The sequence below is a fragment of the Notechis scutatus genome, chromosome 6 (genome assembly GCF_049901735.1).
Source record: "Notechis scutatus isolate UNSWTSFEM ecotype Mainland chromosome 6, rNotScu1.2, whole genome shotgun sequence".
NCBI classification, from domain to species: Eukaryota; Metazoa; Chordata; class Lepidosauria; order Squamata; family Elapidae; genus Notechis; species Notechis scutatus.
This window is the reverse complement of record NC_142014.1, coordinates 22,864,201-22,888,937: the sequence shown is the minus strand read 5'-3', so window position 1 is coordinate 22,888,937 and position 24,737 is coordinate 22,864,201.

Below are 24,737 nucleotides of genomic sequence, written 5' to 3'. Positions count from 1 at the left end.
ACGGGGCTTTTTTTATTTTTACTTTTTTTTTACAGGAGATAAATTTGAATTACACAACCAGCGTACAGTAGGAAACAAATGTGGGTCATGCACCCTCCCCACTTCCCCGCCTTGCTGGCATTTGTTTTCGTGGCCAGCCAATCAGACACAATTACAGATTCAAGTCATACATTTCGAAATACAGCAGAAGGGACACAGAGGCTGACATTTGACTTCCCTTCGCTTCGCTTCAGCAGCTGCTCTGGGCAAAAAAATAATAATAATATTAAAAAAAAAAAACACCACCAGTGTTTGTGCCTTGCCTTTCGCTGCCTCGATTTCCAGCTGAAACTTGCCAGGGGTTGGAAGCCAGGAGGCGAAAGGCACAAACGTTGGGCATGTCATCGAGAGAAGTTTCCTGAGGCAGGAGGAATGAAATAAAAGTTGAAGAGGGTCCATGGCTGTGTAACTGGAAAAAATATGTTTATTCTAAATAAGTTTAATGAAAAGAAAGACTAGAGGTGACATGATAGCAGTGTTTCAATATCTAAGGGATTGCCACAAAGAAAAGGGAGTCCAGCTATTCTCCAAAGCACCTGAGGGCAGGACAAGAAGCTATGGGTGGAAACCAATCAAGGAGAGAAGCAACTTAGAACAGTGGTTGCCAACCAGTGGGCCGGTGACCACAGGTGGTCTGTGGACCACTGGTGGTCCGTGAGAAAATTTTGGTCGTCTGCAGAGAAATGTCACCCCCAAAGCATCCCCCAAAGCAATTAATCCAGGCTGCGTGGGAACACAAGGCTGCGCTGCCACATGGCCCATGGGAACACAAAGTTTGCATCGCTTGCATTGCGAACAACACAAGGTAGTGAGGGGAGGGGGGAAAGGGCAGAGGGGGGAAACTTGCCCCACTCGCCCCACGTGCCTTGCCTGGCTGCCGGGCTGCTTCTTTCCGCTTCTTTCTTCTTCTGCTTTTGGCTGCACGCAAGGAAAGCAGCAAAAGTCTTTCTTTCTCTCCCCAAACTCTGCCAGAAATGAGTCTTTGGGACCCTGCAAGGCATCCTGCTCCAAGAGGCTGCACCATTATGGCAGAGTTTGGGGGAGAGAAAGAGAGACTTCTGTTGCTTCTGCTGCTTTCCTTGCATGAAGCCAAAAGTCTCTCTCTCTCTCCCCATGAGAACAGAGCGGGAGACGGTATCCTACGATCCCAAATAAAGAATGATCGATCAGTAGGAAAACGGGGTGGGGAATTTTCCTGCAGACTTTTTGGGGGATTTTCCCAGGGTCTCTGGTCCGCAGGATTTAAAATTATGAGTTTGGTGGTCCCTGAGGTCCAAAAGGTTGGCGATGCCGACTTAGAACTAAGAAGAAAAGAAGTTTTCTAACAGTTGGAACAATTGATCAGTGAAACGATTTGCCCCCTTGAAGTTGTGAGGACTCCAACCCTGGAAGTTTTTAAGAAGAGACTGGACAACTATTTGTCTGAAATGATGTACGGTTTCCTGCCTAAGCAGGGGGTTTGACTAGAAGACCTCCAAGGTCCCTTCCAACTCTGTTATTCTGCTAATATCTTTCTAGATCGGACAGGAGTTCACTTTTGATCAGCACCACATGTGAAAGGAATTGAAGAAAAAAAAAGATGGCAGCCACAGAGCTTGGTAGATGCTCCGCCTCTTTATTGCGCTCGTCTTGACTTTGTTGATTCCCTTGCTTTTGCTTTGGGTAAGCAAGTTTTCGGTATGTTGCCCCCTGCGAGGAAAGGGTATGATCCATTCCAAACACCCAGAGATCCTTTTTATTAAAATAAGTCCCAACCTACTTCCCACGAAACATAGGCAGGTTCGTTCTTTCAAATGCACGGGAAGCTCTCCGTGTGGTATTTCTCCAATCATTGCATTGAAGAGCTGCATTCTCCAAGCTTGGTGCCCTTCAAATAAAAGCACTGCATTTTAAAACCCATAATTTGCATAGGGAATTATAGGCTTTTGCAGTCCAACGCAGAAGAAAGGAAGCAGAATTTTCCAGAAGGTTCACACAATGTTCCATGCTACGCGAATTGGTCCATATCTTTAAGACAACGAGGGAAGTCACTATTTTTATATTGAATGCAGAGTCAATGTGGGGTAAAGAAGGAACGCAGAGAGAAATTTTAGTTTGGGATGGCAAAGCCAAAACTAATAATTGCATGATTTGTAGCTCAGTTTTCTAAGTCCTTAATGCAATGCAGATGGGATGTCCATTGACTCTGCAATGGCGAGCCTCCTTCACGTAGGGTACAAGTAGAAAAACATTAAAGATTTGGCTGCATACTCACAAAATCACATTTTATGTAGGGGCAGTCTCGACTTGCGACCACAATGGAGCCCAACATTTCTGTTGCTAAACAGAGACAGTTGTTTTGCCTCATTTTATGCCCTTTCGTGCCACAGTTGTTAAGTGAATCATTGCAGTTGTTAAGTTAGTAACCTGGTTGTTAAGTGAATCTGGCTTCCCCATCGACTTTGCTTGTCAGAAGTTCACAAAAGATGATCGCATGACCGCCCATGATGGTCATAAATACATGCCAGCTGTCAAGCCTCTGAATGTCGATCCTGTTCCGAACTAAACAAACGCGTTAGCTAAAATTCTAATAGTTTTCCTTCCACGACAGGCTTGTAAACCTGCACTTCTGATTGGCCTGCTGAAAGCGGATTGTGATTGGTCGTCTCTGGTTGATGTGATTGGCTGACAGTGGGTCGCCGCTGATTGGACGCTTCCAGCGCGGCAAACTCAAACCATTGGGTGTTGTGACAGCAGCCAGCTCTATAAAAGGAGCTGCTGCTGCCCAAGTATTTGCGCTCTGTTCTGAAGTCACTAATAAAGAGTTGGAGTCACTATTCGATGCCTCGCCTCCGTTCCTTGCACCCACGCTCCAGATCTAACAGATCCCCTGAAAATGGCGCTGCTGCAATGGTCATAAGGGTGAAAAACTGTCAAAAGTCACTTTTTTCGAGGCCGTTGTAACTTCGAATGCTCACTAAATGACTCATTTAAAGTTCGAGGACTTCCTGTACGTTGCTTGGTCCATCGCCTTTCGACCTTGATTTAAGCCTCAGTTGTGAATTCAAAGTATCAGCAGCAGAGGTGGGTCTTCAGCAGGTTCTGACCAGTTCTGGAGAACCGGTAGCAGAAATTTAAAGTAGTTCGGAGAACCGGCAAATGCCACCTCTGACTGGCCCCGCCCCCATCTATGCTCCGCCTCCCATTGAGTCCCAGCGGATTGGCTGGGTCTTCTTTGGTTGCCCTGCACAGGAGAATGGAGCTGGAAAGCAGGTTAGTGGGGTGGGGAGGGAATGGGGATTTTACAGTATCCTTCCCCTGCCATGCCCACCAAGCCACGCCCACAGAACCGGTAGTTTAAAAAAAATGAATCCCACCACTCTCAGCAGGTAGCAACAGGTAAACGACAATGTCTGAGCTGAGAAGGGCCAGGCTAACTCTTGGATGAGAGACTACCAGGCCTATACACCAGTCTGGGACAGACACACCTACATCCCAGAAGAAAATAGCAAACTGCATGTTGTTCCTGAGAAAACATGGAGTCCCCAGGAGTCAAATTTGATTCAAAGAAGGCTTGACCCTTTCCCTTGTTTAGCATTTTTATTGGGTTATAAGATAAAATAAGATACAAAATACAAAAGTAAATAGGAAAACGGTGAGGAGGAAGAGGGGGAAGAGAAGTGAGGAAAGATAAGAAAAAAAAAGAAAAGGAAAAGAAACACTGACTCTCTCTCTTGCAGTAAAATAAGGCATTAACACCAAATCACAACTTTTCGTTTTTTTTTCATAATAATATGAACAAGCCATTTCTATAAAGATCTACCAAACCTAATCAGTAAAACCAAAAATCGAAGTTTCACTCTTTTCCACTTCAAGCACAAAGTTCAGAAGCGGTCTCCATGTGGAAACCACAGTAGTCATATTCTTTTCTTTAATCAGTTTTGCCATTTCATCCAACTCCATCAACTTCTGCAACCGTTTGTGCATGTCAGGAATCGAAGTGTCAAGACTCAACCATTTAATTTATGGTTTAGATTAACAGGGGTCCCCAAACTTGGCAATTTTAAGACTTGTGGACTTCAACTCCCAGAATTCTCCAGACAGCTATGCTGGAGACCTCATAGACTCAGGGTGGAAAGGACCTTCTATCCACAAACCTTGCTCAGACCACGAATCCTCAAATTATTCCAGACCAAGGGATGTCTAACCTTTCCTGGAAAACCTCTAGCTATGGAGCCTCCAGAAGAGAGTCTGTCCCACTGCTTCGTTGTTCTTGCAGTCAGGAAATTCCTCCTTATGTGAGCTTGGATAGCTTCTCCAAAACCTCGTTGGCTGGGAACTCCCCGAATTCTCCAAGCTGCCAAGGAAATTGAGAAACACTGCAGTATGGAATATAAATCCACACCATCTTCCCTGGGACATCCCATCACAGCTGTCTTATCTCCCTTCACCCACCCCTTCTGGGAGGCTAAACCATACCCTTTCCACTGCTCTTCGTAGGATTTAAGACCCCCAAGCCTCCTGTCCTCTTTGTGGTTCTTCTCTGAACCTTTTCTAGCTCCACAGCATCCTTCTTGCACTGTGGACTGACCAGTGCAGCAGAGAGCTGAAAAATGCCCACAAATCTAGCCTCACCTGACAGCATCACTGCAACTCAGCAGTTCCATCCGACGATGGTGGATGCAGGCATCTATCCCTGAATTTGCCGTGAGGATGTTTCCCATGCCACTTCCTTCTCACCCTGCCTGCGGTTCCCACGCCGTGGCTTCCCATGCTGCCACCCAGCCTCACTGCTATGACATCAACCGCTTAAATAATGGCCCAAATAAATATTGGCATAAGCTATTAATATTGAATGCAAGCTAATGTATCTCATTTGGAAGCCCCAGCCTTTTAGCTCCTTGATGAATCGCCGGTCAGGCCCAGCGACAGTTGACATGCTTGGGTGTAAAATGAAATAAAGGTGTCTCTTTTTGCTAAAACACATGGGCTTGAATGAATCCATTAAAAAAAATTAATGTTACTGGAGATAAGTGGCTTTTACACTCACTTAAACATGGCACCAGACAGAAGCTTATGATAGGTTGAAAAATGGCTGTTGCTGAACGATTAATATTTTAAAAAACATGGCACTGGTGGTGAGAACAGGAGAGGACAATTGCATGAATTAAAAAGAAAACGTCTTCCATTTTCTCCACAGGAGGCTGAGGGGGCCCCCTGCCATTTCTCACAGGGTTCTGTGGTGAAAAGCAGGTGAGCTCCGTTTCTAAAGCTGAATTTTCGGCTTTGAGCATGTTCCTAAAAACATAAGGGAGGAACTTAATGTGTAAGTTCTGAAGGGCCTTCAGGAAAGTCAAAAAAAATGCAAGATTACGGCAGTGATGGAGCAATTGAAAGCCCACCCTAATTTACAGATGGGCACCTTCAGTGGTGGTATTCAAAAAAATTTTTTATTACCGGTTCTGTGGGCATTGCTTGATGGGCGTGCCATGGCTTGGTGGGGTGGCTTGGTGGGCGTGGCAGGGGAAGGATACTGTAAAATCTCCAGGCAGAGAATAAATGGGGGTAGAGCCAGTCAGAGGTGGTATTTGCCTGTTCTCCGAACTACTCAAAATTTCCACTAACGGTTCTCCAGAACTGATTCAATACCACTTCTGGACACCTTTGCTTAAATGGTTTTAAAGATAAGAGGCCCTCCAACTTCTTTTGTTCATCTGGAGGCCTGGGTCAACAAGACCAAGTGGGTAGTCCTCATTGAGGCTAGAAATAGAATTCAGAACCCCAGACAACATGGGGCTGGAAAGACATTAGGTTGGAGAAACCTGAATCAGACCATTTAGTCCTCTTTACCAAAGGTGGTATTCAGCAGGTTCTGACCAGTTCTGGAGAACCGATAGCGGAAATTTTGAGTAGTTCAGAGAACCGGCAAATGCCACCTCTGACTGGCCCCGCCCCTATCTCTTCTCTGCCTGCCGAGTCTTCTTTGGTTGCCCTGCACAGGAGAACGGATCTGGAAAGTAGGTTAGTGGGGTGGGGAGGGAATGGAGATTTTACAGTATCCTTCCCCTGCCATGCCCACCAAGCCACGCCCACCAGCCACACCCACAGAACTGGTAGTAAAAGTTTTTGAATCCCACCACTGCTCCTTATCAAAGCCAATATGTACGTGTCGCATTAAAATGTTGAGGTTATAAAAAACATTCACTCGAATACTTGTAGAGAATAGCAATTGTCCATGATTACGGGAGAAGATAATTGTGCCATTAAAAAAAAAATGTTTAAAATTTATAACTTTCCTATTATGAGCAGGGAGTGGAGGTTATGGCCAAGAGGACTAACTTTATTTGATGGGCTACATTTTGGGTTGGGAAGGCCTGGTAACCATGGTGTCAACCTGCAGAACGACTTCAGCTGAAGCCATGATAACTTCTGCTTCATTTCTTGGTTGCCATTCCAGGGGGAGTGGGGAGAGCGTATCGGAGTGGGTGGGACACAAGAATGTGGTGCCTCAGCTGGCTAGCCATAACATCTACCAGCTGGTGTGTCAACCAAGGTCATTCCAACGAACACTTGTTGAAGCTGAGCAGGAACCTGCATCTGGACTGTCCCATATAACCTGAGAGACAAAGGGGTGTGGGATGTGAGGAGGTCTTATTCTCTTAACTATCCCTAAGTAAGGGAAAGGGACATGGTGGCTCAGCGGCTAAGACGCTGAGCTTGTCGATGGAAAGGTTGGCAGTTCGGTGGTTCGAATCCCCAGCGCCGCGTAACTGAGTGAGGTCCTGTTACTTGTCCCAGTTTCTGCCAACCTGGCAGTTCGAAAGCATGTAAAAAATGCAAGTAGAAAAATAGGGACCACTTTCGTGGGAAGGTAACAGAGTGCCGTCCGCCTTCAGCATTTAGTCATGCCGGCCACATGACCACGGAGACGTCTTTGGAGACCGCTGGCTCTTCGGCTTTGTAACGGAGATGAGCACCGCCCCCTAGAGCCGGAAACGACTAGCACATATGGTAGATGTGAAACTGTGCCAAAGCCCTCTGAAATCATTCAATCCCAGGACACTTTGACTGTGCCCACCTGGTCATGGTTCATCAGATACTTGCATTCCAAGTTTATTAGACCAAACTTCCCAGTTGATTTCACAGCTTTGCCCCTTAATGGTTGACTCTTCCTTTCTAATTTCCGAGACCAGATCTACATTCCGTCCCACCTTTGTTGAATATGGAAAATGGGATAATGGAAGAAGTAGGCATGTTAGAACGATGCAATGTAGTTTGATCATATCTGGAAAGCCAGAGATTCCCACTCCAAGTTACAGCAAATTCCTTGGAAAGCAATGATTTGGAAATGTCTGCTGAGGTTTTTCCCAGACATGGACAATATTTTTGGGGTTTCTGGGGGATGCAGTGAACCCTGGAAAGTTAATTGCTAAATGGGGGATAGGTACAGTCTTCCCTTAGAGTACATTTTCTCAAAGTTTTAGACTCCATTTGCACCGTTCCTCACAGAATATGTAATTCAGTGTTTCTCAACTCTGGCAACTGGAAAGTATGTAGACTTGAACTCCCAGAATTCCCCAGCCAGCCAGTCCATACATCTTCAAGTGGCCGAGGGTGACACATACTGATGTAATCTAAGGATAAAACCAACCCTAGATGGGACCCCAAGGAACCAAAATGAAAGCATTCAGAACAGCAAATGGGGGAAGACTTTTGGTGGACATTTAATTGAAGAAAGTTTCCAAAGGGTAGGGTGTAGTTAAGTCTTTTTTTTGGGGGGGGAGAATCTGGAATGTTTTATTTTAATCTTATCTTTTGCTTTGTACATTTTGTGAAATTAAAAGGCAGATTTATTGCCTTTGGGAGGCAACTAATTTGGCAGTTCAAGGTTTTATATATTCGAAAGAAAGCGAAACTATATATCATCTGGCCATCCATCAATCACCTATCTAATAATCATTATCAATCATCTCTCCCTCCCTCCCTCCCTCTCCTTCTCTCTCTCTCTCTCTCTCTCTCTCCTTTTTTTCCTTCTATTGAATTATGTCTGATTCTCACAGACGCACTGGATGAGTCTGCAACTTTCTTGGCAAGGGTTTTCAGAAGTGATATGCCATTGCCTCCCTCCTAGGAGTGAGAAAAAGTGACTGGCCCCAAGGTCACCTTTGTGGGCAGGTGGGACTAGAACTCTTGATCCTCCAGTTTATAGCTCAATGCCTTCACCACTACACCAAAGTAGATGTAGATGATCTTTTCTACATCTGGTCTATCAGTACAAACATTGGTGAGAGAGGCAATATCAAAAAGGAGAAATGGTGGCCAGGACTCTGTGGATAAAAACTTCCCTCTTTTTAAAAATGCCATGCCCATGACATGTATAAAAAGGAGAATCACACAGTCAAGTCACCTTCATTACTTTTTTATTCTCCCTGAAGATACCACTATATGGATGTTAACCAGGGGTTAACGGTATCGCACTCCTCTGTGGGCCCTACATCAAAGGCACTACAGACAAAATCAGCAAAATTCTCCATAAACACAATATCAGGACAGCCTTCGGCACTGACCAAAAAATAGCCAACATCCTAAGAAACCCCAAAGACAAGTTCCAGCTAGAAAACCAAGGAGTTTGTGAAATACCATGCAACAATTGCCCAGCCACATACTCAGATCTCAGGGAAGCCTCCTAGGTGAAGGTAAAGCAATACAACAGCAATTTAGATTAGCTAGAAAGCAGAAATCCAACAGGAGAGGAGGGGAGGGGCCAGCCAGGGTGGTAATTTGCCAGTTCTCCGAATTGCACAGAATCGTAACAACCGGTTCCATAGAACTGGTCCAAACTGGTAGAATCCCACCCCTGATGTTAATCATTTGAAGGTTAGTCAAGAAATAGGATTCCAGGAAATCTACTGTATTGCTGTAGAATGGGACAAGAGAATTTGAAAGTATGACTAAGTTTCCCTTCGTCCTTTTGGAGAATAGGGTCAATCTATTCTCCAAAGCACCTGAAGGCAGGACAAGATGCAACGGATGAAAATTAATCAAAGAGAGAAGCAACCTAGAACTAAGGAGAAATTTCCTAATAGAACAATCAATTGGTGGAATAACTTGCCTTCATAAGGCTTCCTGCCTGAGCAGGGGTTGGACTAGAAGACCTCCAAGGTTCCTGCCAACTGTCTCATTCTGTTATTCAGTTGTTCCTTCTTGTACTATCAACATCAAGGTAGGGTTCTTCTGAGCTTCTTGTTCCCTTCCACTTCTGAACTACTGAAAGTAATTTCTTTTCGAAGCCCTTCCTTGATTTTCCTTATCAAGGTCATTTCTAAATTTCTTTAAAATGGTTTACTAATCTATAAATGTTCCAATCTGTGAATAACAGCTAAGAAGTTGAACAAGCAGAAGCTCTGAGCAAGTCTCCTTTAGACAACTTTGAGGGGGCTTGAAACTTCTTCATCCAACACAAAGAAAATTGGTTCCATTTCTACTTGGAATCGGACACACAGAACAGGAAAGGATATCTCAGCTCTGTAGAGATTCAGTTTTATGCTTACAGAACGTGGCAGATTTAAAAGCTGGCTTTATTTGTGAGTATCCTTAAAAGACCTAACATTTTTCCCCTATTCTTTTTGGCAGGCTGCTCTAGCTAGAACTTTGAGTCCAGCCAAAATAGACAATAAAACAGTCAAGAGGCAGAATGCCAAAATACAACAGCATCTGAGTCCAGAACCTAATTTCTCTTCTCCCCCACCCTCTCAGTATGATTTGCACAGGATTTGCACACTTAAAAAAAAAACAAAAAAAAAACAATAACCCACAGGAAAATGTATGTCCCGAAATGAACTCTTCCTATGTTAACAAGGGTTTGTATATGATCAGCTGTGCTGATGTAAATATTTCAACAAGTTTTTCTTTTTTTAAATCCATATGTTCTTTTGTTTCCTGTGAAAAAGACACAGCACATAGTTTCTGAATGCTTTTAATCATCCCCAGATTTTTTTAACTTAGCTCAGCAAGGAATTGTAAGAAAAGGGTTTTCAAATTGATTTTTTTTTTAGATTGCTTAAGAACAAACCATGCTGGTTATTTTCTCCTCTGGGGGTAAAAATTTATAGTGGCCTTTTTTTTTTTTTTTTGGAGTAGCCTGGCAAAGGGATAAAATGAAAGCCCGCTTTGCTAAAAGTTTGCTGACCCGGCGTTTGAGTTTCCTCTAAAACACAGACCAGCAGAACAGGAAGCCATGATCTCATCCAGATTGATTGAAAAGGATTGGGGAGGCCAACTTCCTATGGGCAGGTTCTCCCCCCCCCCAACTAAAAAGTCAAGATGTGGCAAATAAAAAACAAGCAGGACTCCAACCATAGGGCTGCAGGTGCCATTTTTACTTTTTTGACCCTTCTTGCACCATTCTGCTACTTGGTTTAAGAATCTTGGTTTCTAGGGCTCACAGAGATGCAGGTGGGGAACCAATAATAATAAGCTTGCAATAAACTTTCTTATGTCCCTGCGCTCTTTTTTCCTTACCATTGAATACTGTAGTAAGCCAGCTGTGGCTGATGGGAACTGGGATCCATTAATAGTTGGAGAGTACCAGAGATGGTCAACTTTGATATCAGGCACACAGTAACCAGTGGTGGGATTCAATTTTTTTTACTACTGGTTCTGTGGGCATGGCTTGATGGGCGTGGCTTGGTGGGCGTGGCAGGGGAAGGTTACTGCAAAATCCCCATTCCTCCCCACCCCACTAACCTGCTTTCCCGCTCCGTTCTCCTGTGCAGGGCAACCAAAGAAGACCCAGCCAATCAGCTGGGACTCAGGAGGCAGAGAAGAGATGGGGGCGGGGCCAGTCAGAGGTGGTATTTGCCGGTTCTCCAAACTACTCAAAATTTCCTCTACCGGTTCTCCAGAACTGGTCAGAACCTGCTGAAGACCACCTCTGACGGTAACTGAGTTTTGTTCAGTCTTCGAGACTTCTCTGCTCCAAACCATTTTCTCTCCAGCTGTTTTCCTCCAGATGAAAACTCTGCAGGGGTGAGGGAACTGGGAAGATCAATTTGGAAGGGGGAAATTAGATTTTTCCATTGCAAGATTCCCTTTTCTCAGCCCCAGGAGACTTGTTTCTTTGGACAAAATGGTGGCATCTTCTCTGGCTTCAGTTTAATATATGATGGACAAATTAGCATCATCAACCCACGCACTTCATGGTTTTATATTTGTTTTGATGGTCATGTTTCATTTCCAAGTGAGCTGCATGCAGGGATGGGATTCTATCGGTTCTGTCCAGTTCTATAGAATCCCTTGTTAACTTTCTAAGCAGTTTGGAGAAGCGATAGTTAAAAGCAATCTCCTTTTGTTTTTTTCCACCCTTATCATATTCTTGCCAGTACGCCTAGACTTCCTGTCTCCGGAACTTCTGAGGCTTGACTTTCTTAAAGGGGAAGGATTGTTTTAAGATTTTTACACTGCTGTTGGGAGGAAATACTTCCCTGGACAATCAGCACTTTGAAGAAATAATTGAATAATGAAGCAAGGCTTTTAGCGACAGGGAACCAAGATGAGTGACATTCAGCAAGGCTTCTTGGCTAGCTAGAAAGATTGACATTCAAAGTTTACATACTTTGTTTACATACCCTTTCTGAGTTTTGGTCTAAAACTGGTTTTGGTGAAGTTTAATTCCGTGCTTGGTGACATTTAATCCTGTGTTTATTGATGGGATAATTTTCCTATTCAGCTTCAACAAGCAACAGCTACTGTTGTGATTTAATTATTTGTAATTGTGTTTGATTTTTTCCTGCCTCATGGTTTCTTTTTCTATCTGGGGAGGAGGTCTTCCTTCACTGCTTTAGTAATATCTGGCACTATTCCTTTGGGGTATACTTCCAAGAGGCAGGATGAAATCTTGGCACTGATTTTTTTTACTGCCTTTCTGGGGGCATGTGACTTTTCCTTAAATCTGGATGATTTCCTTAGGATATCTTGTGAGGTGAGTGAGACCAGCTGGTATCTTTAAGTGGTGCAAATGGATCTAAGGATTGCTTTTCCTGGGTTGCTTTTTCTGGAGAGCTTAAATGACCTCTCTGCTAAAGGGTTTCACTTTATGAGCAAGAGATGGCTGCTTGATAGTTATCACTGCATTTTAACTATTTTCATTCCTCAGGGTGCTCTGGCACCCTGCCTGATTTGTAACTCTGGCTTGCAGGTATTTTTAATCTAATGATTGGTATTTAGGGCAGCTTTTTGCAAGCAAAGAAGCTTTTTGTATTTTTCAACAGGTAATCCTTGACTTACAACAGTTCATTTAGTGACCATTCAAAGTTACAATGGCACTGAAAAAAGTGACTTATGACCATTTTTCACACTTATGACCATTGCAGCATCCCCACTATCATGAGAGGCCAGGTGAGGAGAAGCGCCCCTTGAAATGAGTGATGTTGAGTTGGCCATGCCCACCCAGTCACATGACCACCAAGCCACACCCACCAACTAAGCCACGCCCACAGAACCAGTTGTTAAAAAAACCGAATCCCACCCCTGGCTGCATATGATATTTGAGCAGGGATAAGATTTCCTTGTTAGCCTTGGAACAGTCAGGCTCCCTGCAAAATGATAATAGACAGCATTAATAGATAACAAGTCTTCAGTGGAACAAAAAAAAGCCCTCCTGGCTTAAGAATCTTGTTCTGGCTAAGATGAGGTGTGAATATATATCATGGGGATATTTGCAGCTCCCTTAATCCTCAGTTAAATTATCCTACCTCCTAAATTATGAATTCTGGGTGTGTTTTTTTAATGTCTTGTCCTGCAGTCTATCAGGGAGAAATAGAAGGGAGGAAGGAAAGAAACAGTGGGGGGAAATGTTCAGCAGCTTCAACAGAACGGTCTCTCTCTCTCTCTCTCTCTCTCTCTCTCCTCTCTCTCTCCTCCCTCCCTCCCTCCCTCCCTCTCTCTCTCTCTCTCTCCCATTCTAGTCTCAACCATCTGCTTCTCCTAGGCTTTCAGAGTTTTCATTACACTCAGGATGAAATGATGAGATATCTAAAGGTATATGCTCATACTTATTCAATGAAGAATTGTCTACACCAGTGATCCCCAACCTTTTACGCCATGGCCCGGTACCGGCATCAGCTGGGCGCCGCCATCTTTTTTGATGAAAAACTTTTTCATCAAAAAGATGAAGCGCGCTATCGCTCGTGAGCTTTTCCGGTAGAAATGGCTTTCTGCCGGAAAAGCTCACCGAAGCGCAGCGCCGCCATCTTTTTGATGAAAATGTGCTTCAGTGAGCTTTCTACCGGAAAAGCTCACCGGAAGCACTGGCGCCGCCATCTTTTTTGATGAAAACGTGCTTCCGGTGAGCTTTCTACCGGAAAAGCTCACTGGAAGCACTTTTTCATCAAAAAAGATGGCGCCAGCAAGCCAGCGGCCCGGTAGGACTTGTTCCGCGGACGGTACCGTCCGCGGACCGGTGGTTGGGGACCCCTGGTCTAGACCAACAACTGGACAAGGTTGGATATACAGTTGTTTGTACACAGGATTTTAGCTTTAAGGTCAATAAATCAAAGAACCACCTATCTCAATGGATCTGATCGTGGTCATGGTCTCATAGAAATGGCCTTTCTTTTCCAGAAATGAGCAATCAACTTCAAGTGTCTTAAGCAGGTTCTCTTCACGAAGCCTCCATGAATGACCTTAGCATGACATCAGGAGATGAAATCACAATCGTACATGTAGTTGTATAGCTTGGGTTGTACTCCCAGAGTTTCAGTTCCACATTATTCTTTTTTCTTATCTTTCTGAAGCTTCTAACAGGTATGATAAGGTTATTCCAATGATAACTGAGATTCCGGCATCTCTGACAGAATACCTTACAAATGAAGATACTGTATGCTTGTGATGGGAAGCCATCGTTTCCAATCATTTTTTTTGAACCAAAGCCGATGCACCTAATCAATTGAATTAAGCCTTTTATTTTTTTAGTTTACTTTATTGTCATTGCACCTTGTACAATGAAATCAAACACCGTCTTCATCTTTTATATTTTGACAGGTATGATTGAATCTTCAGGCAGGATTCAACAAGCAGAACCTTTGGATGAGGACAGAATATTTGCTGATCTGGGCAGAATCTCATTTTATGTCCTTCTCAGTGAAGTATATCTAGGTTTCCTTGAATCCTGGCAAATTCTCAGAGAGAATAACATTCCTGCCAGAGTCAAATCCTGTCTTTTTATCAGATGTCGTTTGCAACTTGAGCTCATTATAAATTTGACCAATGCCACAGTTCCCAGACAGTTCTCTCACTTCCTAGTTGATGAAAGAGGCATAATTGATGACCCCAAGGATTTCTGTAGTTCCTTTCATCTTTTGCATTCATATTTGTGGTACCCAAGATCAGAATTCTAGGAGCCCAGGTCAGTTTAGGCCGGTCCCTAACTGGTCTTGTGAGCCTTGATTTTCAGGAGACATTACCTCCTTGAAGACATCATGGACCTGGGTTGCTACATCTCAATATGTGGAGAATGAGTGGCCCAATGTCTACCCAGTCGGTTGTCCCTAGGCTATGATCTTTGCTTGAAGTTGTTGAAATACATCCTGAACCAACTTGCATTCCAATGTGAAGCAAGAACCAAAAATAGGAAGCAGTCTTCTTCCAACTTCTGGGCCTGCTGTATAGACCAAACTTTATTGGCTCCATCTTCCTATATGTGTCTCCTCCACTAGCCACATCAAGGTGAAGAGCTCTGCAAGGGATCCATACACCTCTGCCCTTTGATTGACAGCCTTTTGTTCTCAGGCTTGCCCTATGAGCTTTGTAGAGTCCTATCTTCAAAGCTCAGCTTCATGCTCCAATCAGGGGCTTGATATGGAAGATGCTCCCCCAACATCTCTTATACCTGCAAAGAAAGTGGGCAGAGCTATCACTAAAGGTCGTCTCCACATCTTCTTCCTTCTGACAGGCTTTTTAATGTCTGAATCCATAGTTCTCTCCCTCCATCCAAAGTTTTACAAGACAGCAGAGAAAAATGTTTGCTTGGTTTTTGGCCGGCTCATTCAAGAGGCTATGAATGGCAAACTGGATCTGCCACATCAGTAGGAATTTATCTTAGCCTACGCTTCCACCATTCTGACAAACTGATCTATACCCTCAGTTGAATCTGGGAAGAAAATGTCAAATAGGGTGAGGCAGTATTGAGCCAGAGAGTGCACTGTCATGGTTAAGCTTCCCCAATTAAGTGTACCATCAAAAATTAAGAGTCATTCACCTAGGGTTATCCCCTTGGTAGCCTTGAGAGACAGGTTAACAATCTGCAGAATTATCCGTAGATTAATATGCTTCTTGAGATGGCTCCTCTAGGCTTCTTGTTTGGCAAAGAGATGTGTGTTATAGAATCCAGTCTTGGTGAACCTTACTATACATTCCTTTCCTGTCGACTCCATTTCTTCGTGATCGAGAAAGTTGGATTTACCTGAGGAGATTCTGGTCATCATAACAGAACTGACAGTCTATAACTGCTGTGAGGCAAATAATGGGCTATTTTTGTGGGACTGTTTTTTCATGCTCTCAAGTTATTTAAGATATCACTAACCGTCTAACCCAGGGGTGTCAAACTCATGTTGTCATGGTGGCATCACATGACGTATTGGGACTTTTCCCCCCTTTGCTAAACCGGGCGTGGGCGTGGCCAGCGCTTGACGCATCGGGCCTGTGGGCCGGGAGTTTGACAGCCCTGCTCTAACCCTAGCTCTAAATCTTTCATATTGGGTGGGCACACATTGGTCCATTTTGTTGTAGTAGTGTTATTATGCAACTGAAGTCAAGTTTCACAATCGGCTGGTCTTCTCTCTCCAAGACAAGGTGAAATCTAGCATAGAATCTGCTTTCTGTGGAACGTTTTCACTGTCCTAGAGTGATCAACTCCCTAAGCTCAGTCCTCCAAAGGACATCCATCTGCCCACCAATCATCCACCTGGAGAACAAGCAGCATGGACCAGGTCAGAGACAAAGTGGAAATCTCGGAGGGTTGGGGTTCTTGAGGGACCCTGAATCAAAGGGCCCTTAGACCTTCAAAGATCAAAGCCTGCAGCTTGAACCAACCCCAAAACAAGCTTGGAAACCAGTGAAGCAGTGGTGGGGTTTAAAAATTTTTTACTACCAGTTCTGTGGGCGTGGCTTGGTGGCCATGGCAGGTGAAGGATACTGCAAAATCCCCATTCCCTACCCACCCCACTAGCCTGCTTTCCAGCTCCGTTCTCCTGTGCAGGGCAACCAAAGAAGACCCAGCTTTCTTATGTCCCTGCACTCTTTTTTCCTTACCGTTGAATATTGTGGTAAGCCAGCTGTGCCTGATGGGAACTGGGATCCATTAATAGTTGGAGAGTAACAGAGATGATCAACTTTGATATCACGCACATGGTAACCAGTGGTTGGATTCAAATTTTTTTACTACTGATTCTGTAGGCGTGGCTTGGTGGGTGTGGCAGGGGAAGGTTACTGCAAAATCTCCATTCCCTCCCCACCCCACTAACCTGCTTTCCAGCTCCGTTCTCCTGTACAGGGCAACCAAAGAAGACTCAGCCAATCAGCTGGGACTCAATGGGAGGCAGAGAATAGATGGGGGCAGGGCCAGACACAGGTGGCATTTGCCAGTTCTCTGAACTACTCAAAATTTCCACTACCAGTTTCAGAATTGGTCAGAACCTGCTGAATACCACCCCTCTGAACCAACCCAAAGACAAGCTTGGAAAGGAGTGAAAGTTGTTGGTACAATCATGTCCTTCTGGTGACCCCAGGCAAAATGGGTTGTAGGGTTCCTCAGTAATAAGTATTTTCGTAGAGGCTCCATTTGTGTGGCAGAACATATCTCTGAATTCCTGCCCAGCGTTTGGAGAATAGATTGGCTCATAAGAAGCCAGGCAGTGCTTCCCTTGGCCTTGTATTCCCCCTTCAAGCGTTTCCTGTCTCATCTCTCTGCTGCTGACTTTCCAGCTCACTCGTGAGGCTTTTCAAAAAACAGTTTTCTTTTAGATAATCAGGGAGAAAAATTGCATAACTGAATCTTCACGGGAAAATCAGTGGCATATTTAGTTCCAACTTTGCTGTTAGTGAAGCGGCAGGGGAAAGAGTCACAGGAAACATCAAGAAATGTAAATGACCTCTAATGAGAAACCAGTATGGACTTGGCAAACAGATTCCGTGTTAGATATATTTGGGCAGTGGCCCAGTTCCCCACAGAGCAAAAACCTCAAAATGTTGGAGTTCTGTTTTCAATTCTCCAACCCAAGAAGTTTAAACGGATTTGAAATTAGGCAAAACAGTATTTGCCTGTCTCTTTTCCTCTTCATAATTCCGCAAAATGCCCAGGAAGGATAGATTGGTGGGAAGTCAATTGGTACCCCTCATATGTGGTCTGGAGAAGCAGAATTTTTTTTTTTTAAATGAATGTAAAAGATTTCCTTTTGCTTTCCAAAACTGTACTTGGCTTTTCTCACATCTCTTCCATCTCAAACTGGCTGTCTGGCCCCTTAAGTGGAAATTTGTTTAGATAGCAATTCAAGTTGCAAAAGTCACTGGCTAGAATCAGAAAAGCAAGAAAAGGTTGTCGGGTGAAGTTTGGTTACAAATTTTTTCAAGAAGACTGAATTTAGGAGTTTAGGGCTTCTAGGTATCAAGGTATCATGTTAGAAAACCCACTAGATGGCAGCAAAGAGAACCAGAATATACTGTTTTCGGCCCTCCTGTGGTCATCTGGATTGCAATTTTGCTCCCCACCCAGCTTGAGTTCCTTTAGAAGAGGGAATTCTGGAAGTTGAAGTCCACAGGTTATGAAGGGGTCATAGTTGCCCACTGCTGCTTTAGAGCATGGATGTCTAACCTTTTGATTTGCCTGGGCTGCACTGAGTGAAAAGGAATTGTCTTGGGCCACTTATAGAATAGAATAAGAGAGTTGGAAGGGACCTTGGAGGTCTTCTAGTCCAACCCCATGCTCAGGCAGGAAACCCTACATCACTTCAGACAAATGGTTGTCTAACCTCTTTTTAAAAACTTCCAGTGCTGGAGTCATTCACAACTTCTGGAGGCAAGTTGTTCCACTGGTTAATTGTGGAATTTCTCCTTAGTTCTAGGTTGCTTCTCTCCTTGATTAGTTTCCACCCATGGCTTCTCGTCCTGCCCTCAGGTGCTTTGGAGAATAGCTTGACTCCCTCTTCTTTGGGGCAGCCCCTGAGACACTGGAACACTGCCTTCCTATCACCCCTAGTCCTTCTTTTCATTAGGTTAGACATACCCAGTTCTTGCAACTGTTCCTCATATGTTTTAGCTTCCAGTCCCCTAATCATCTTTGTTGCTCTTCTCTGCACTCTTTCTAGCGTCTCAACTTTTTTTTTTACATCGTGGCGACCAAAACTGAACGCAGGATTCCAAGTGTGGCCTTACCAAGGCCTTATAAAGTGGTATTCACACTTCATGTGATCTTGATTCTATCCCTCTGTTTATAAAATATACAATGTGTGTGAATAACAATTTTCCTTTATTTTTTTGAAATATTTTTCATTAGACCTTTTGGAGCTGCAATATAAACTGTACAGTTTATGGCCCATAAGTTAGACACACCTGCTTTAGAATGTGCAAGTTATCTTTAAATCGAGTTGATATTTTATTGCATTCTTCATTCCTGTTCTCTCTCAAATAGGTTGGCACTAGCTCAAACTCCCATTGATGAAATCTGAAATTGCATTTTTTTTGGCCCAACTCTACATCATTCTACACTTCCTTGTAGCAAGCTCCATGTGGACATGCTGAGACCTATTTTCCCACACTGAAAAGATACTTTACCAGCTTGACACTGTCAAGTTTTGTTTGGGTAACCTATCTGATGGGATGAACGTTTCACCAAATCCTTGGGCAATTGCTTCCTCCCAATCAAGTAGAGAGTATGGCAGTAGATTGGAAAGTACATAAGGTAGGCAGTTTCTTGGCAGATAAGTGACTGAGTGAGCAAACTGTGAACATTTTATCATAAACCCAAAGGGTTTAGCAGGGAAGAGAAAGCAGAAGGGCCTTCAAAATTTCCCCATGGAACAAGCAGAAAATGAGTGGTAAGAAGGCACAAACTGTCCAAGGAATAAGGAACAAATAAATATATTACCATAATAGCTAAGTGGTACATAAATAGGCTTAGCAGAAAAAAATGGCTGAATGAGAAACTTAGCTATAATAGGTTTGTTTTACTGTGTTATTCTACAGCATATTCTTGTGTTACTGCAAGAAAATAACAAGTGCCAATTCTTAAACGAGAATGAAGCAGGCTGGAATTGCAAGTAGGCAGGGGTGGGATTCTACCAGTTTGCACCTATTTGCTAGAACCGGTTGTTAACATTCTAAGTGGTTTGGAGAACCAGTTGTTAGAAGAAATTACTGGCCTAATCCTGTAAGGAAGGCAGGAAGGAAACATTCTGGTGTTGCTTACAGAAACTGCTTCTCCGTTAACCCTTATTACATTCTTGGCAGGACTAGACTTCCTGTCTCAGGAACATCTCTGGAATTTTTTCCCCTTCCTTTGCTGATACTTTGCTTGTGTGGAGTGATCATTCAAAGTTACAATGGCACTGAAAAAAAGTGACTTATGACCATTTTTCACACTTACAACTGTTGCAGCATCCCACAGTCATGAGAGGCCAGGAGAGAAGATGCGTCCCTCGATGTGAGTGACATTGAGTTGGCCACGTCCAGCCAATAACATGACCACCAAACCACGCCCACCAACTAAGCCACACCCACATAACCGGTTGTTAAAAAATTTGAATCCCACCCCTGCAAGTAGGTATACCTCAGGGCACAACTGCAAGGAAGAACAAGCTGCTCCTTTAAAAACCACCCTAGGATACAACTCCTAAAGAGAAGCAGGGTGGACAAACTCATGGATAAGAGTGAAAACTGGGGGAGAAAAAAATTTGATGAATTGAAAGGCATCTTTGAAGAAGATGTAAATAAATACGTATTTATATCATACATACACATATACACATACACACTCCTCCACTTACAATCGCAACTGAGCCCAGAATTTATGCTACTATGTGAGAAATTTGTTAAATGAGTTTTCTCCCATTTTACGACTTTTTTTGCCACGATTTGTTAAGTGAATCCCTGCAGGTGATAAGTCAGTAACCCAATTGTTAAGCGAATCTGGCTTCCCCATTGACTTTGCTTGTCAGAAGGTCACAAAAACGGAATCACTTGACCTTTGGGACACAGCAACGGTCATAAATATGAACCAGTTGCCAAGCCTCTGAATTTTGATCACGTGATTATGGGGATGCTGCCAAGGTCATAATTGTGAAAAATGGTCATAAGTCTCTTTTTTCACTGCCATTGTAAGTTTGAACGGTTACTAAATGAACCATCATAAGTAGAGGACTACCTGTGTACACACACACACACACACACACACGGTATATACATACACACATGCATATAATTGTAACTGAATTTTAAATTTATTGTTTTAATATTTTATATGTTATTTTTATTGAAAGATTGTATAAGATTGAGTCACCTTTGGCAAGATAGGCAGCGTATACATTTAATAAATATAACAATGAATAATGAAATAATAGTGATAAAATGAATTAGAACATTGAAAAGGTAAGAAAACATGTCCAGCTACCTCATTCTATTCACATGTTATTAAGTATAATAAACATAAAAACTTATTGGTGCAATTCCCATGTTTCTGTAGAAAAATAATTGGCCATAACACAAATTAAAATGGGATGTGGATTTTGTCACATGGTTGTGATTGTCAATTACGATTTATTTTACCCCTCTGGACACTTCTGATACTCCAATGGCTAATAAAATTCATATTGTTTTCAATATGAATTAACTGTGGTAGTTAAGGTTGACTCGAAGGAGATTTTGCCTTTTAGGAAAGTCAGTGGAGAAAATGGGGGATGATTCCAACTTCGAATGTATTTCCAATTCGTATTCACCCTTAGAAATAAAAACAACATTACACAGTCATTAATTTGAGTTGGAAACTGAACAAATAAATCAACATCCCATCAGCCTTCCATCATAGTGTATCTCAATCTTGGCAACTTTAAGATGTGTATACTTCAATTCCCAGAATTCCCCGGTCAGCCTGCTTTAAGATGTATGGACTTAATTCCCATGATGGGATATTGATTTATTTGTTTGGTTTCTGACTGGATAAGTATTGCCGTTCTGCTCCATTTGTTCAGCTAGAGAGCCTTTACAGCTGTGCCGTGGAGAAAGGCAGTAGGTGAAACTGAAGCAAGGAATATTAGATGTGGGCTATAGCAACCATTTAAAGATATGGACACGTCCAATTTAAAATATTAGGTAGAAATTCATTACTGTAGGAAATGGCTGTGGATGGTTGACTTGCCTGGACCTGCATGGGTTTGATGGAATTTTAGGAGCAAATATGCTTTATAATCGAGGCTCCAACTTACATTAACCAGGAATGTGATGTGCCATTGAATTTGTCTCCCATTAATCAATGTCCAATGAGAAGTTCTTGGCCAACATTCAGTTCGTGGAATCTAGCTTGCAAAGCTATTTGTATAGCAAGGAAATTGAACAGTGGGAATTTCCTTGACATCTAACAAACTTCTCTGAGTTATTTGACCCATGGATGTCCACAAGGGATCACACAACGTCATCACACAAAGGCCGAGATGTACCCACTTGGACCAAAGGACCTGAACCAAGAATGTAACCACAACATCGGTGTGATGACCCTGCAGCCTTGTTGCTTTTTTGGCAGGCACTGCCACACAGGTGCATCCATGGGGGCAGGGAGACTGAAGTTAAAAGTGGGGGAGCCTCCTTCATGTGTTTATGGTCATCATCGTGACCTTTTGACCTTCCCTCCCCAGATGCGCCCCTATCGATGAGCCTTTGTTGAACATGATTCTGTTTGCCAGAAGACAGATTATGGAAAGCACTCTCTTAGTAAGTGACATGTCATTTAAGTTGGGAGAAAAATATTTCGGTTTTACTAAAGAAATCTGAAATGACATAAATTAAATGTAGTGCAATAAAGCTCACAACCCGGGAAAGCAATATATGGAAATAAAGTGGCATTTCTCCAAGACTTTCCTCTCTCCTTCCTCTCTGGCAACTTGACCGATTCTTCTGTTGGGCTGATAAAATTACCCCTGCAATTTCCTGTCTATCTCATTTGATTCAAGCAACATTTTAAAAATTAAAATAGAAAGAGGAAAGACTGTAATATTATAATTTGTACACATTTGTTAAAAGATGCTGGCAGCTTGGCCTAAAATCCACATTTTTTTGGCTGCTTAGTGATTCAGGCTTATTTCAGAAGTGGTGTTTCTGGCTGCTACTCATCGAAGCAGCCATATCTTTTTCTGTGCTCACTCTGTTGCTGGGAAGAGTCTTTACAAACTCAAAAGAAGCTGCAGACATTCCACAGATGCAGCTTCCTCAGTGATTGATTAAGATTCTTCTGAGAATTTTTGCCAAGTGCATCATTTACAAATAGAGATGACGTATTTCCATACTGACAGAACTTAAAAAAAAAAAAAGCAACCCAGAAACAATGTTTTCAAATGGTCCAAATGATGGTTTTTTTTCCCCCCCATATTGAAACAAATTCACTTTTGTATCTCTGCTTTGAAAAGTCTTCATCCTAAAGTATTTACAAAACCAATTAGTTGTTTTGGGGATTTGGGAGTGCTAGAAGCAGTAAAGTTGGGGAAATAGAACACAGAATCACTATGTTGGAAGGGAACTTGGAGGTCTAGTCCAAGCCGTTGCCCAAGGCAAGAGACCTTATCCTAGACAAATGGATGGCCAACCTTTTCTTCAAAACCTCCAGCGATGAGAAGCAAAATGCCTTCAAAAGAAAAAAACAAACAAGAAAGTCCAGTTGCCTCCTGAAAAAAGCACCTTTGGGACAATCATGACCTGGATGACTAAGAATTTCTACAGACTTTTAGCTCTACAATTTGGGATGAACACCCTTGGAATGGTGTGGGAGTAGGAATAGATTTCCAGAGGGAAAATTGCAGACTACAGGAACCATTTACACTACTCGGGTGAGGATACAGATAAACTTCCAGATGGCCTCAACGACCCCCGCTAAAAGGATGCAAATGACCAGCTCTCTGCAAGGAATATAAATCCTTCCATTCCCCACCATCCTGTCAGATCTGAAGAAGGATGAGAACCAAAACATCTGCAGTTAGTAATGCTGAGCCAGGTACCACCTATTCCAATGGTAGCTAACCTTTTTGGGCTCCTGTGCCAAAAATTGTGCATGTGCTTGCATGCTTGCGCTCGTGTGCCAGCACCCAGAAGGCAATGCATGCCCCCCAATGCCTCCTACGCATGCGTGCACAATCCCCCCCAACCCCCAACCCCTTACCTGCACTGTGCCTCACAGCTGATTTTCGGCTGTTCGAAAACTAGGCCTGTTTTGTCACTTCCAGTATTTCCGGAAAAACAGGAAGTGATGAAACAGGCCTAGTTTGCAGCCTGAAAAGCCTGCAGAAGCCTGCAGAAGCCTTCCTCAAGCCTCTGGGAGTCCGAAAAAGGCCTCAAACTGCCCAAAAATCAGCTGTGAGGCGCATGCATGCGCAGTGAGGTAAATTTGCCTGCAGCTCATGTGCCGGCACAAATGGCTCTGCATGCCACCTGTGGCACGCGTGCCATAGGTTTGCCATCATGGACCTATTTTATACCTGTAGCATTTGGTTTTTCCTGCCTAAGTGCAAGACTTTACTTTTCTTTCCACTAAGCTGTATCTTGCTGGATATAATTCGTTTTATATCACCCCTCACTCTTTCAACTGCTAAAACTTCTTAAATTCTACCTTCTGTATATTTATCATGACATAACTCCTTACAAAAATAATTTAAAAGATGGCACTTCTGAAAATGCATTTGACCTCCAAAAGTTTTTTAATTATGCTAAGTTGCGCTTTGAATCTCTCCATATGTCATGCTTAAATTCCCAAGAAGTCCACTTAGAATATCATTTGTACTTTTTCCTCCTGTTTTATCATGATTTCTTGAAAAGTTATAAACTTTAGCTATTGTTAGTACCAGAAACTGGCACACTCTAGCTTTTATTTCAATCACCGTATCTATCAAAAATGTTTTCCGCTGCTCTATTTTGAAACTTTTTAAGGATCCACATGCTTGTTTAGTTTTTGCTCTTCTTCTGGCTCACATTTTATACGGTTACATTTCTATTGTATGTGAAAACAGCCGCCTACAAAGCTATCATTATGTGAAATAGCCTTTGCTTCCCCACCCTTCCGATTTCCTGAACGTTTGCATATCTTGGTCACTGAATGTTATCATAATTTCATTTGGAGCCGACTGATAGATGAGGAATCTGAATAAATAAGTCACACAAACGTTACAATTATTTCCTAAACAAAATCAACACCATCTTAAAAACACTTCCTTAAATTACTGGCTACACCACTGTTACAATAATTGCTATCAAACTGCTTCCTATTATTGGTAATCCATCTCTCTCATCTCTGTCCTTTGGCCCATGCCTTCATGAGAAACCACTTCAGCTCGCAGGCCGTTTGCGACTGGCACCTACGGAAACCCCCTCTTAACTTCTGAGGCCTGTCCCAGACACTTCTGTCAACATTTGAGGGTTTTCTAGCCTTAATTGTTCCTTTCAGTTCCTGCCCCCACATTTCTAGGAGGGCTAGG